Below are 16,406 nucleotides of genomic sequence, written 5' to 3'. Positions count from 1 at the left end.
TTACGCCTCCATAATCTAAAATGCAAGAATGTAGTCCTCAAAGGTGACTACAAACTTATTGTCAACTACTTGAATGGTAAGTGCTAATATTCCCTAAGATATAAAACGTATTATGGAAGAGTGCAAAAGGTTAATGGGCCTCTTTAATAGTATCAAAATCTAACATATTTTCAGAGAGGGGAATTGTGTGGTTAATGAAGCTACTAATCTTGACCCTCATAAAGATTGGAGATTTTTTAACTATAAGGAGAGCCCAATCAGGATAAAAGATATCATCACTAAGGAATGGATTAAACCTTACCTGAGTGACTCTGTCAATTACCTAAGAAGATGTATTTAAGGCCTACAAGGATAAGCTTCTTCGTTAGGCTCAAATTACTATTTTCCTTCCCTATCTAATAATACAATTATGAGGGATGATAGTACTTATCATTAGCTCTAATAGCTAATGCTATGCACTAGTTAACACTTCTTATGTTACACTAGCAACAATCATACAAAGTGGAGAATAAAAATAGAGAGAAATCTCATGCTTAGAAGTCTATATTTAGATTATTTTTTCACATTTGAATCAAACATTGCCAAGTTACCATCAATTCCTATCATTAACATTTTATTGCATCTTCACTATTTAATCCTTTTCTGTAATGGTTAATCAAATAAAGGATATTTAATTAATTACTTAAAGTTACCCCTTCACTAATTGATTAAATCATATTTCATTAAATAAATTAACCTTCCTTTATCAATAATTCATTATATAAGTAATTTTTATCTAATTAATTATACGAATAAGAAATCCTCTTCTCATTCAAAAGTTTACTAATAAATCATTTTCTCCCTTACCATTAAAATTCAAAATTAGCAATTTACATCTTGACCTCCATTCAAGTTAAATCTTGACTATCAACTTACACTCTCCTCAATAATCCACATGTGTACATTTAATTCTTCTATTTTTGTTCAATATCAACCATCTCCATACATTCACATGTATATTTTGTTTTACACAATCAATAAAAAAAAAAGGAAAATAAAAACAAAAACAAAAATTGAAAATTGTTGGTGTAAATAATTATTCATCTTGGATATTATTACACCTTACTTAAGTTTACTTAGGAAATGCATTTAATAGTAGTTTGGCTATGAGACACTTGAGTGTTTGTGCCACATTGGGATAGTGTGTGTAGGAGAATTTACACCTTTTATGGTGTTGATCTTATCTTGTTGTTACATTCCACCTCATGTGGAATATTATATTGTTTTTCCTACCTACCCACACCTATTTCCTACCTACCCTTGTTTCTTATTGAGCCACATGTCATGTTTGTGTGCTCACATATTCATATAGGCTCGCCTATATAAACAGGCTCATCTACATTGTTTGTACGGGCAATCAATCTATATCTTGTAATGATCCAGTTGATCATATTTTGCATCTTGATAGAATATAGTTTATTTCTATCATCTATTTTGTTCTCTCTTATTTGTGATTTCCATTTCTTCTAGATCTTGGCAAAATCTCACATGGTATCAGAGCCATTAGAGTGTCATTGGTTTGCCAATTGAGAGAAATTTGGGGTTTCCATTTTGGAGCTTTCTATTGTAGGTTATTATTGAAGCTTGATGGGTCAAATATGACGTTACCATTGGATTGAGGAGGTACAAGAAAGTCAGTTTTGCCTTTTGTTTCATCCAAATCGGACTTCAGAGGCCAAATCTCGAGGCATTTGAAGTTTGAAGCTACGACAGAAATTTTCCAGAAATTATAATTTTGTAGGCAATTTTCAAATAGTGATATCTTACTCACCCGGACTTCTTTTTTTGAGCAATGTTTTTTATTTTGGGGTAGAATTTCATGATCTGTATAGTGGTGCAAGATTTTTCTATTTTTTGGATACAGGTTTTTCGGAAATCATGAAATCCCAATTTTTACAACTTTGGAGGCTTCATTTGGGTTCATATGGACTCCTTTTCAAGTGTCATTTTTTTTTAGAGCACAATTTTTTGTCTACTTTCATAATCTTCCATTAGTTTGCAGTGATTATGAGTAAAAATTGTACTTTCATTATTTGGTCATTTTTTGGCCTATTTGGTACTTTTATTTTGCTTGGATCTTAGTTTAGATCACTAGCAATATTTGTTGAAGTCTCTTATATCTCATTTTGTGAAGTACCAACATGATCTTATATCCAATTTGCCATTATTTGCAAGTACCAACATGATCTTTTTATGGGGGGTCATGTAATGCCCTGCCAGGAAACCCCGAAGGGATTAAGCTATAACACATGAATTGAGCGCAAATAATTTTTTATTTATTTTTGTAAAGTTAAACACAACATAATGATACAATGAGATATCAAAGTTCAGATTACATAGCAGAAGACATTACCAAACACCTAAAGAGTTTCCCAACATGATTACTTAATTACACATTTAACTTAACTCACACTAATAAATCCAATAAGTTGATTATCTTATAACGAGATAATTCTTAAACAAGGATAATTTATTTCCAATAGATAAAAATATAGATCACAATATAAGGTTCATCCATTAAGATTTATCTATACCCTTCATTCAAACTTTCATTAGAATTTAAGTCATGCATCTAATTTAATAACACACTTTAATTTCATCATAAACTAATGAGTTCTTTCCATGCATACTTAATTTCCTTAACAATAACTGAATGTATTCCATTATACTAAGCTACATTCATTCATGATCTAATTTACTGCAACTAAGAGAGGACTGCATACATGCATTTAAAATTAATTTCTTCTAATCCACTCTACATTCTATCAAAATGTCATCCATACATGCTAACACTAAACATGAAACATAAGAACAAAAGCATCGCATAACACCAAGATGATCTCGGAGTTCACCCCTAAAGGGCTACATCTCGGGGTCTGCTCAACAACAAGACTCCTCTAATAATTAATAAAGTTAAGAATACATGAGGTTCTCATTATTTACAATCCTGCCATCAAGGTGAAACATAACCAATATACAAACTACCACATCAGTCAATAAATACATAAACGATCCCTGAAAAGGAAAGGATCTAGCTGAACATAATCGAAGCTAATACAAAGGTCCACTAGAGCATCCACAAAACTGAGTCATCATAACCAGAGGACTAGCATGAAATTAGGTTCTCACAAGGGCGTAAGCAACAGGATGACTCCATAAAAGGTGCTCCTATCAAGACCATTAACCACACACTAGCGAACGTAGGGACAAGTGTCATCACATAACCTGGTATGGTTACCATGGCAGGTCTTCATAGGTTCTAGCCCCATACACTGGGTTACCCTGGCAACCTAATCAGAACCTCCGGCCCATCCAAGCATAATGTGGACCCACACACCCTTTCGTGAAGACAAGGATGATGGTTTGCCATTTCAAGCCTTCTCACAGCATGTCGAGTCTATGTTATAACTTGTCCCATGTGTGAGGTATGATTATCTTACTTAGAGATTAACATTCTAATCTACTATTGGGTTATCACTTATTAAACTCACTTTCGATGGGTTACCCAGTAGCCACTTTGGGCGCAGCCCCCAATTGAAAGCCACTTTCCCATACGACACTAGACTATACTCAAACAAACTCAAAAGCAAAGGAAAACACATGGTCAAGAAAACAGAGTTCAAAATGGAGGGAACAACCATTTGGTCAATCACAACTCATATGAGGTGCACTGACAGACGGTACTCTAACTAGAGACCTGACCAGCTATGGTCAACCACTAAACATCATTCGACACCCGCATAAAGGATATGACCAATTACGACACCACCACAAATCAATAGACAAACTTGAGCCCGAAGACTGAAACAGGTACCTCAAATCAATCCATACAACAGGGTCCAATCAAACAAAGCATGACTTGCCATTACTTAAGCAAAAGTGAATACAAAAATAAATCTTGCATAGGCAACAATTAGAAAAGACAATCTTCTTTCCTACTGAATTAATCAATAAAAGTCGATCAAGTTTTTTAAATGATCTAAGTTTTCAAAATACATTGACAGAAAAATCACCATTACCAGGTGAGTACAATACCACAATTCAATAGTCCATTCGCCTATGTCTCAAAACAAAGAAAGGATATAAACTAAACCATTTATTTTACAAATTGAAAATATCATTAACTCACCAATATTCCAAACGATACATTATTAAATTTCCAATATTTCCAATAGTATATCGTTTAAATTTTTCAAAATTTCCAATGATAAAATATTTCATTTTATTCTCAATTACTCAATTAATAAATTCCTGAATAAATTATCATTTAAAATTTATCAACTAATGAATATATTTTATTTTCAAAATTTTCCAAATAAAACTATTATTTTATCCTTTTTCCGAATAAGACACTTCCTGCAAGCATCTAAAAAAGAAAATGCAAATTAAACATTAATTTATATATTTTTTAATTACTCATTAATTAAACATATATATTAATTAACAATTTAATAAATAAAATTTATCATTAATACTTTATTAAATATTATCATTTAAATAATATTAATTTATTATATTTTTGTTTTTGATTAAAAAATATATATATAAAAAAATACTTTTAAAAAAAATATATTTATGGGGGAAAGGTACCCACGTGCCCCCCCGCGCCCCCTCCCCCCCCACCCCCCTTTTTGTAGCTCACGCTGCCCCAAGGTAACACTACTACCAGAAGGTAGCAGGTGCTACCCATTGGTACCGCTACTACCCAATGGTAGTAGGTGCTACCCTTGGGGAGCGCTGCTACCCAAAGGGAGCACACAACACCCCTCCACGTGGTGGGGGAAACTCTGTGATGTGGGTGGGAATTTGATATTTTTTATTTTTTTTTAAATTTAAAATTTTCTTTACTGTGTAAAACACAGTCCAACAAAACTAGTCTCCCAGAGACTTAAAAGAAATATTTATTTTTTCTTTCAGAAAACTATAAGTTTTCTTAATTATACATTTTGTTTTCTTTTGAAAACCCAGATCCAAAGAAGGGAAAAATTTCTTAAAAACAAATACTAGATTGGCAAAATAATAAGGATCACATCCATTATCCCAACACGGGTAGAATTCTCTGATTAAAGCTTGAATTTGAAAGCATTACTTTAGAATTTTTATCAAATTTTCATTGTAAATAGCTAACCCAATTTTATTTTTTTGATTTTAAAATAACCCGAGCAACCAAAAACTAAACTTGAGATGGAAACAAACAAGAAGGGTTTGGATTGAAAATAAACTTGCAACTATTTCATTTTCCCCAAATAGATGAGATTTTTCAATCTTCACACACAATTTCTTAAAAATCCAAAACAATTTCTTTAAAACAAAGAAATCAATGAAATTAACCAGAGGCCTACCTGGCTCAGCAATCTTGGCAAGATTGAAGAAGAGCCCAATTCTCCAGCTCAAGAAATTCCTTCTCCTCCCAAAACCCCCAAATTTTCCATCCAAAAATATTTTCCAAAAAAAATTCATCCCCATATTTTTCCAAAAGTCTAGGTTAAATGGAAGAAGTTTGACCAAAAATTCATTTTTGGAATTAAAATATTTTATTTAAAATAATTTACAAAAATCATTCTTTTAAACTATATCAATAATTAAACTTGTTTTTTTTTTTTCAATTTAAAAATTGATTTTCTCAAATAATTGAAATTAACCTTTCTATTTCAAACAGCCCAACATTAAATTAATTCTATTTCAATTAAATTTAAATCTTTCTTTTCCAACAACATAAACATATTAAATTTAACATTAAAATTAACCATTTAATTGAACTTGCTCCTAATTTAAATCGAGCAATTCAAATTAACGATAATCACATAAAGAAACCCTGTTTAATTTAGTCCCTTAATCTTTAATGCACAAACACATATTTAATCAAATTAAATACTAAGGACTAATTACTCAATTTAACCATACACACAAAGCACACAACCCAAGAAGCCAAACAGATAGACAACCCGCATACCCAACTAAAGGGAATATCGACAATGACTGATGATGCTCACTTGAGCACGACTATGGTCAAACGAGGATCTTACGACCACCTAATCAAACTCTAAAGATTAAAGAGGTACACTCAAACCTGCAAAATCAGGCAGAGACGAACCTTGCACCCATGCGGTACTGTACCTAAAATCTCCTGCAACCAAGAGTCATACATGCATACATATATAAATTTAATGAAAGTGTTAGCTCGAGATAATAACACAAAATAGGAGAATTAATAACTTGCATACAAATTGTTGCGAAAACCGCATTAACAGCTATGAACCAAAATCCAAAACATCTGACTATAAAATTATAACATGATAAACTAGCCAAGGTAAAACCGAGATTAGAAACTGATTAGGGCAGGGGTACTACAAGTGAATTGTTCATTTATATCTCTTGGTCAAATTCCATTCGGAGGTATCTTCATCTAAAGTATTTTATAGGGATTCTTTGTTGGTGGCATCATTTTCATGTTTCCAGATTTGAATATTTTATCATGATGTATGCTCTTGCTTGAGAAATGTTGTACTCGCACTATCATAAAGTGCAACACCTCTTTGTATCTTGTCATTGTTGACTATTTGATGTAATCCTCTTGTACACTTAGATTAGGAATATCTTGTGAGACTTGGTGCATGGCTCTAGTTGAGACTTAGATTGTACACATTTGTGCATGGCTCCTATGAGACTTGGTTTGTACTGGTATTTCTGCTATTTCTGAGTATCCAAATGATGCTCACAGTAGGTTGTCTCCATGCCTGATCTTCTTTTTTGTTGTAGAGAGTGATTCATCAACTTGGTACCTGGTTTTTTCACACTTTGACATTATTGGTGCAGCATTGGCTCTCTTTCTTCCTTATGGGGAGGTATTTTGGTCATCATCATTGGACCATCTTTGCAGGAGGTTCGACATTAAGGGGGGGCTCCATGGTCTTTCTTCTCTCTTATGGGGGGGGGCATATTTTTTGTTCTTCTCATTCATCATTGAGAGCATTGTGTGCTTTCATCATCTCTCTTTTGGGGGAGGGTTTTTTCCCATTGGGTTTTTCTCTCTTTCCCCACTTTATGGGAGATTGCATTTGCATTTGTACATGGGTACCTGACATGGCCTAGTAGTCGGGACCCATTTTGCATTGCTTAGTTGCATTATAGACTTTAGTGCATTCCCGTAAGTTGCACTTAAGGGGGGGTGTTGGTCTAAATAATTATTTATCTTGGATATTATTACACCTTACATAAGTTTACTTAGGAAATGCATTTAATATTAGTTTGGTGTATAAGACACTTGGGTGTTTGTGCCACATTGGGATAGTGTGTGTAGGAGAATTTCTACCTTTTATGGTGTTGATCTTATCTTGTTGTTACATTCCACCTCATTTGGAATATTATATTGTTTCTCCTACCTACCCACACCTATTTCCTACCTACCCTTGTTTCTCATTGAGCCACATGTCATCTTTGTGTGCTCACATATTCATATAGCCTCGCCTATATAAGCAGGCTCATCTACATTGTTTGTACGGGCAATCAATCTATATCTTGTAATGATCTAGTTGATCATATTTTGCATCTTGATAGAATACAGTTTATTTCTATCATCTATTTTGTTCTCTCTTATTTCTGCTTTCCATTTCCTCTAGATCTTGGCAAATTCTCACAAAAACAAAAACAAAAAGGAAAATGAAAAATGAAAAAAATAAAAAAGAAAAAAGAAAACGAAAACAAAAACAAAAATGAAAATGAAACGAAACGAAAACATAAACAAAAGCAGCGAGCTTCCTTGGCCTCGAGCCTAAAACTTTGTAACATGTTTTGATATAGTGGGATAGTTATCACTGCACGGTTTTTTCCATATTGGTTTTTCCATGTAAAATCTCGGTGTTCATGTTCATGTGTGTTTTCTCTATAGTTTTTTTATTTCTTTTACTTCTGCACATATGGTGATTGGAGTGAATGATAAATGAATGGTTATGGGCTCCCCCCTTTCTCCCCCCTCTATAGCATCTGAAAGTGTTCAACATAATTTTTTCTACTTTTATTTAGAAATCACCTTTTATGGAAGACCAACACTTACAAAATAGAATTTGACTTATTTTAGATGTCTCTACAGAGAATTGAACTTGGGTCTCCATAATGAGAACCCCACGTTTTAATCAAGTAAGCTCAACCTCTTGGACTCAAATATCTATTTTAAAATATTATACATTAACATTAACTTTAATTGATAAATAGTTGTTTTTCTCTTAATTTTATTAAAAACATCTTCTTAAAACTTTTCTAGTGTACTATAATTTAAATTTACAAATTCAATTTTTTTAATGAAAATCACCCTGAAAAATCAATCATATTATGTGAACATTTTTCAAAAAAATTAATGGCAAAAAAATAGCTAAAATACATATTGCTTGTTAAATTCTGCACTTATCATAACAAATGAGAACAATCATAAATTACAATTGAATATTCTTCTCATTAATATTAATATTTATGTTGAAGGCATTCTTTTATTTGAAATTCACTACCTATCAGAACATATCAACGATTGTCCATGCGTCTGAATGTTGGAAGACAATTGAACGAATTTGACCCATTCATTTCTTTTCAGTGTTGTTTTCAAGGTAGATCTTTTTTTCTCTACTGTTTTCTACCCACGTCGAATTTTCTACTTTCAACTGTCGCTCCCTTGATTGAAGTATGTAAATATTATTTTATAAAACTTCTTTCACATTTTTTCAAATATATCAGTTTTCAAATATTATTTTGTGTTGACCATTTCCATCTAATTTCACATTTTGAATAAATATTTCAGTTTTTTGAGAAAGTGAGGTTCCATGTATTTGTCAGCATTTGAAAACTAAGGTCATGGTTAGAAAATAAAATTAAGTTAAATAAACAAAACATGTAAATAAAGGGAAAACATAGTAAAAAATTTATAGACTTTCTTATTGGACTTCATAACTATTTAACAACTTTTTTTTACATGCATGCATGTATGCATATGCGTGTATCTATATGTTTATGTATATGTATATTTATATTTATATATATATTATATTGTATTACAATATCTATATAATATAATATATATTAATATATATGTTATTTACATTCTTTTTATGTTTATATTATATTTAATTTATTAATTGATAGTAAATTTTATTAAATATCATATAATGATTTATACGTTGCATTATTAAATAATTATTAATTATTATATAATTATATTATATTTATATTAGTAATCGATAAAAATTAGAGAATGATTGATTGGCTTGTCATTTAGGAACAAGGTAAAAGCTAGAAAATGTCTATGGGTAAGGGGCATAACTATAAAAAGAGAATACATCTACCATATAGAAAGACTTTATATTCATATTAGACTACCTATCTAGTTGTCTGTAATCTTAACAAGTTTGGTTCAAAGTATACAAAGAACTAATAATGGTTGTCATTTCTTGCAATATATTGACTATTGACAATTTAAATAAAAGAGGTTTCTCTCTAGTCAACAGATGTTTCTTATGTTGTAAAGATCTTGAAAGCATTTATCATTTATTCCTACACTGTGAATTCACTAGGGAGGTTTGGGCTACTACTCATGGAAATATATTGACTATTGACAATTTAAATAAAAGAGGTTTCTCTCTAGTCAACAGATGTTTCTTATGTTGTAAAGATCTTGAAAGCATTTATCATTTATTCCTACACTGTGAATTCACTAGGGAGGTTTGGGATGACCTGCTTGTGGATCTTATGATTAGTTGCATCTCCCTAGGGAATATGAAAGATTTCATTGAGCAATGGACCCTCAACCCCTATACACACCCAATTATCAAAAACCTTTGGCTTCAAATTCCTCCTTTCACTACCTGGAATTTGTGGAAGGAATGTAACAAGAAGAGGCTCGTAGTAGTAAAGTGTTATTTCACATCATAAAATAGCAGATTAAGGAGAATATAAATGCTACTTTGTAGGGGACCTCTAAAGTGATGCCAAGCTTGATGGATCTAATAATAAAACAAAAAAAAGGAATTACCCATAACCTTATTAGGATGAATTGGCACAATTTGATCTTAAGGAACAGTTGTATTTGAACTCCTCTAAAGGAAGGTTGGTTAAAATACAACTATGATGGCTATTCTAAAGGGAATCCCGGTATATATGGCATGGGTTGCATCATTAAATTCCAAGGCCCTCTTGGTGGAAGGTCATTGTGTCAATCTAGGGAAAGGATCGAATAACAGGGTAGAGGTGATGGCAGTTCGGCAAGGACTCTTACGCCTCCATAATCTAAAATGCAAGAATGTAGTCCTCAAAGGTGACTACAAACTTATTGTCAACTACTTGAATGGTAAGTGCTAATATTCCCTAAGATATAAAACGTATTATGGAAGAGTGCAAAAGGTTAATGGGCCTCTTTAATAGTATCAAAATCCAACATATTTTCAGAGGGGAATTGTGTGGTTAATGAAGCTACTAATCTTGGCCCTCATAAAGATTGGAGATTTTTTAACTATAAGAAGAGCTCGATCGGGATAAAAGATATCATCGCTAAGGAATGGATTAAACCTTACCTGAGTGACTCTATCAATTACCTGAGAAGTTGTATTTAAGGCCTACAAGGATAATCTTCTTCATTAGACTCAAACTACTATTTTCCTTCCCTATCTAATAATATAATTATGAGGGATGATAGTACTTATCATTAGCTGTAATAGCTAACGCTATGTACTAGTTAATACTTCTTATGTTACACTAGCAACAATCATACAAAGTGGAGAATAAAAATAGAGAGAAATCTCATGCTTAGAAGTCTATATTTAGATTATTTTTTCACATTTGAACCAAACATTGCCAAGTTACCATCAATTCCTATCATTAACATATTATTGCATCTTCACTATTTAATCCTTTTCTATAATGGTTAATCAAATAAAGGATATTTAATTAATTACTTAAAGTTACCCCTTCATTAATTGATTAAATCATAGTTAATTAATTAAATTAACCTTCCTTTATCAATAATTCATTAAATAAGTAATTTTTATCTAATTAATTATACGAATAAGAAATCCTCTTCTCATTCAAAAGTTTACTAATAAATCATTTTCTCCCTTACCATTAAAATTCAAAATTAGCAATTTACATCTTGACCTCCATTCAAGTTAAATCTTGACTATCAACTTACACTCTCCTCAATAATCCACATGTGTACATTTTATTCTTCTATTTTTGCTCAATATTAACCATCTCCATACATTCACATGTGTACTTTGTTTTACACAATCAACGAAAGAAAAGAGGAAAACAAAAACAAAAACGAAAATTGAAAACTGTTGGTGTAAATAATTATTCATCTTGGATATTATTACACCTTAATTAAGTTTACTTAGGAAATGCATTTAATAGTAGTTTGGCTATGAGACACTTGGGTTTTTGTGCCACATTGGGATAGTGTGTGTAGGAGAATTTCCACCTTTTATGGTGTTGATCTTATCTTGTTGTTACATTCCACCTCATGTGGAATATTATATTGTTTCTCCTACCTACCCACACCTATTTCCTACCTACCCTTGTTTCTTATTGAGCCACATGTCATGTTTGTGTGCTCACATATTCATATAGCCTCACCTATATAAGAAGGCTCATCTATGTTGTTTGTACGGACAATCAATCTATATCTTGTAATGATCCAGTTGATCATATTTTGCATCTTGATAGAATACAGTTTATTTCTATCATCTATTTTGTTCTCTCTTATTTGTGCTTTCCATTTCCTCTAGATCTTGGCAAAATCTCACATGGTATCAGAGCCATTAGAGTGCCATTGGTTTGGCAATTGAGAGAAATTTGGGGTTTCCATTTTAGAGCTTTCTATTGCAAGTTATTATTGAAGCTTGATGGGTCAAATATGAGGTTACCATTGGATTGAGGAGGTCCAAGAAAGTTAGTTTTGCCTTTTGTTTCATCCAAATCAGACTTCAGAGGCCAAATCTTGAGGAATTTGAAGTTTGAAGCTGCGGCAGAAATTTTCTAGAAATTATAATTTTGCATGCAATTTTCAAATAGTGATATCTTACTCACCCGGACTCCTTTTTTCGAGCAATGTTTTTTATTTTGGGGTAGAATTTCGTGATCTGTATAGTGGTGCAATATTTTTCTATTTTTCGGATACAGGATTTTCAGAAATCATGAAATCCTGATTTTTACAACTTTGGAGGCTTCATTTGGGTTCATATGGACTCCTTTTCAGGTGTCGTTTTTTTTTAGAGTGCACAATTTTTTGTCGACTTTCATAATCTACCATTAGTTTGTAGTGATTATGAGTAAAAATTGTACTTTCATTATTTGGTCATTTTTGGCCTATTTGGTACTTGTATTTTGCTTGGATCTCAGTTTAGATCACTAGCAATATTTGTTGAAGTCTCTTATATCTCATTTTGTGAAGTTGTAATCATTGAAATTAGAAGTCCACTTTGCCATTATTTGCAAGTACCAACATGATCTTTTTATGGGGGGTCATGTAATGCCCCACCAAGAAACCCCGAAGGGATTAAGCTATAACACTTGAATTGAGTGCAAATAATTTTCTATTTTTTTTTGTAAAGTTAAACACAACATAATGATACAATGAGATATCAAAGTTCAGATTACACAACAGAAGACATCAACTAACACCTAAAGAGTTTCCCAACGTGATTACTTAATTACACATTTAATTTAACTCACACTAATAAATCCAATAAGTTGATTATCTTATAACTAGATAATTCTTAAACAAGGATAATTTCTTTTAGATAGATAAAAATATAGATCACAATATAAGGTTCATCCATTAAGATTTATCTATACCCTTCATTCAAACTTTCACTAGAATTTAAGTCATGCATCTAATTTAATAACAAACTTTAATTTCATCATAAACTAATGAGTTCTTTCCATGCATACTTAATTTCCTTAACAATAACTGAATGTATTCCATTACACTAAGCTACATTCATTCATGATCCAATTTACTACATCTAAGAGAGGACTGCATACATGCATTTAAAATTAATTTCTTCTAATCCACTTTACATTCTATCAAAATGTCATCCATACATGCTAACACTAAACATGAAACATAAGAACAAAAGCATCGCATAACACCAAGATGATCTCGGAGTTCACCCCTAAAGGGATACATCTCTGGGTCTGCTCAACTGCAAGACTCCTCTAATAATTAATAAAGTTAAGAATACATGAGGTTCTCATTATTTACAATCCTGCCATCAAGGCGAAACATAACCAATATACAAACGACCACATCGGTCAATAAATACATAAACGATCCCTAAAAAAGGAAAGGATCCAGCTGAACATAATTGAAGCTAGTACAAAGGTCCACTAGAGCATCCACAAAACTGAGTCATCATAACCCAAGGTCTAGCCTGAAATTAGGTTCTCACAAGGGCATAAGCAACATGATGACTCCACAAAAGGTGTTCCTATCAAGACCATACAACCCCACACTAGCGAACATAGGGACAAGTGTCATCACACAACCTGGTATGGTTACCATGGCAGGTATTCATGGGTTCCGGCCCCATACATTGGGTTACCCTGGCAACCTAATCTAAACCTCCAGCCCATCCAAGCATCATGTGGACCCACACATCCTTTCGTGAAGACAAGGATGATGGTTTTCCATTTCAGGCCCTCTCATAGCATGTCGAGTTTGTGTTACAACTCGTCCCATGTGTGAGGCACAATTATCTTACTTAGAGATTAACATTCTAATCTACTGTTAGGTTATCACTTATTAGACTCACTTTCGATGGGTTACCCAATAGCCACTTTAGGCGTGACCCCCAATCAAAAGCCACTTTCCCATACGACACTCAACTATACTCAAACAAACTCAAAAGCCAAGGAAAACACATGGTCAAGGAAATAGAGTTCAAAATGGAGGGAACAACCATTTGGTCAAACACAACTCATATGAGGTGCACTGATAGACGGTACTCTAACTGGAGACCTGACCAGCTATGGTCAACCACTAAACATCATTCGACACCCGCATAAAGGATATGACCAATTATGACACCACCACAAATCAACAGACAAACTCGAGCCCGAAGACTGAAATAGGTACCTCAAATCAATCCATACGACAGGGTCCAATCAAACAAAGCATGACTTGCCATTACTTAAGCAAAAGCGAATACAAAAATTAAACTTGCATAGGCAATAACCAGAAAAGACAATCTTCTTTCCTATTGAATTAATCAATAAAAGTTGATCAAGTTTTCTAAATGATCTAAGTTTTCAAAATACATTGACAGAAAAATCACCGTTACCAAGTGAGTACAATACCACAATTCAATAGTCCATTCACCTATGTCTCAAAACAAAGGAAGAATATAAACTAAACCATTTATTTTACAAATTAAAAATATCATTAACTCACTAATATTCCAAACGATACATTATTAAATTTCCAATATTTCCAATAGTGTATTGTTTAAATTTTTCAAAATTACCAATGATAAAATATTTCATTTTATTCTCAATTATTCAAATAATAAATTCCTGAATAAATTATCATTTAAAATTTATCAACTAATGAATATATTTTATTTTCAAAATTTTCCAAATAAAACTATTATTTTATCCTTTTTCCGAATAAGATACTTCCTACAAGCATCTAAAAAAAGAAAATGCAAATTAAACATTAATTAATATATATTTTAATTACTCATCAATTAAATATATATATATATATTAATTAACAATTTAATATATTAAATTTATCTTTAAGACTTTATTAAATATTATCATTTAAATAATACTAATTTATTATATTTTTGTTTTTAATAAAAAAAATATATATATAAAAAGAACTTTTTAAAAAATTATATTTATGGGGGAAAGGTACCCACGTGCCCCCCCCCACTTTTGTAGCTCATGCTGCCCCAAGGTAACACTGCTACTAGAAGGTAGCAGGCGCTACCCATTGGTAGCATTGCTACCCAATGGTAGTAGGTGCTACCCTTGGGGAGCGCTGCTACCCAAAGGGAGCACGCAACACCCCTCCATGTGGTAGGGGAAACTCTGCGACGTGGGTGGGGGTTTGATTTTCTTTTTTTTTTTAAATTTAAAATTTTATTTACTGTGTAAAACACAATCCAACAAAATCAGTCTCCCAAAGACTTAAAAGAATTTTTTTTTTTTCTTTCAGAAAACTATAAGTTTTCTTAATTATACATTTTGTTTTCTTTTGAAAACCCAGACCCAAAGAAGGGAAAAATTTCTTAAAAACAAACACCAGATTGGCAAAATAATAAGGATTACATCCATTATCCCAACACAGGCAGAATTCTCTGATTAAAGCTTGAATTTGAAAGCATTACTTTAGAATTTTTATCAAATTTTCACTGTAAACAACCAACCCAATTTTATTTTTTTGATTTTAAAACAACCTCAGCAACCAAGAAATAAACTTGAGATTGAAACAAACAAGAAGGGTTTGGATTGGAAATAAACTTGCAACTGTTTCATTTTCCCCAAATAGATGAGATTTTTCAATCTTCACACACAATTTCTTAAAAATCCAAAACAATTTCTTTAAAACAAAGAAATCAATAAAATTAACCAAAGGCCTACCTGGCTCAGTAATCCTGGCAAGATTGAAGAAGACCCCATTTCTCCAACTCAAGAAATTCCTTCTCCTCCCAAAACCCCAAAAATTTCCATCCAAAAATATTTTCCAAAAAAAATCCATCCCCATATTTTTCCAAAAGTCTAGGTTAAATGGGAGAAGTTTGACCAAAAATTCTTTTTTGGAATTAAAATATTTTATTTAAAATAATTCACAAAAATCATTCTTTTAAACTATATCAATAATTAAACTATTTTTTTTTTTTTAATTTAAAAATTGATTTTCTCAAATAACTGAAATTAACCTTTCTATTTCAAAAAGCCAACAACATTAAATTAATTCTATTTCAATTAAATTTAAATCTTTCTTTTCCGACAGCGTAAACATATTAAATCTAACATTAAAATTAACCATTTAATTGAACTTGCTCCTAATTTAAATCAAGCAATTCAAATTAACGATAATCGCATAAAGAAACCTTGTTTAATTTAGTCCCTTAATCTTTAATGCACAAACACATATTTAATCAAATTAAATACTAAGGACTAATTACTCAATTTAACCATACACATAAAATATGCAACCCAAGAAGCCAAAGAGACAGACGACCCGCATACCCAACCAAAGGGAATACTGACGATGACTGACAACGCTCACTTGAGCACGACTATGGTCAAACGAGGATCTTACGACCACCTAATCAAACTCTAAGGATTAAAGAGGTACACTCAAACCTACAAAATCAGGC

The sequence above is a fragment of the Cryptomeria japonica genome, chromosome 10, assembly GCF_030272615.1.
Source record: "Cryptomeria japonica chromosome 10, Sugi_1.0, whole genome shotgun sequence".
Taxonomy (NCBI): domain Eukaryota; kingdom Viridiplantae; phylum Streptophyta; class Pinopsida; order Cupressales; family Cupressaceae; genus Cryptomeria; species Cryptomeria japonica.
This window is presented reverse-complemented; position numbering follows the sequence as displayed.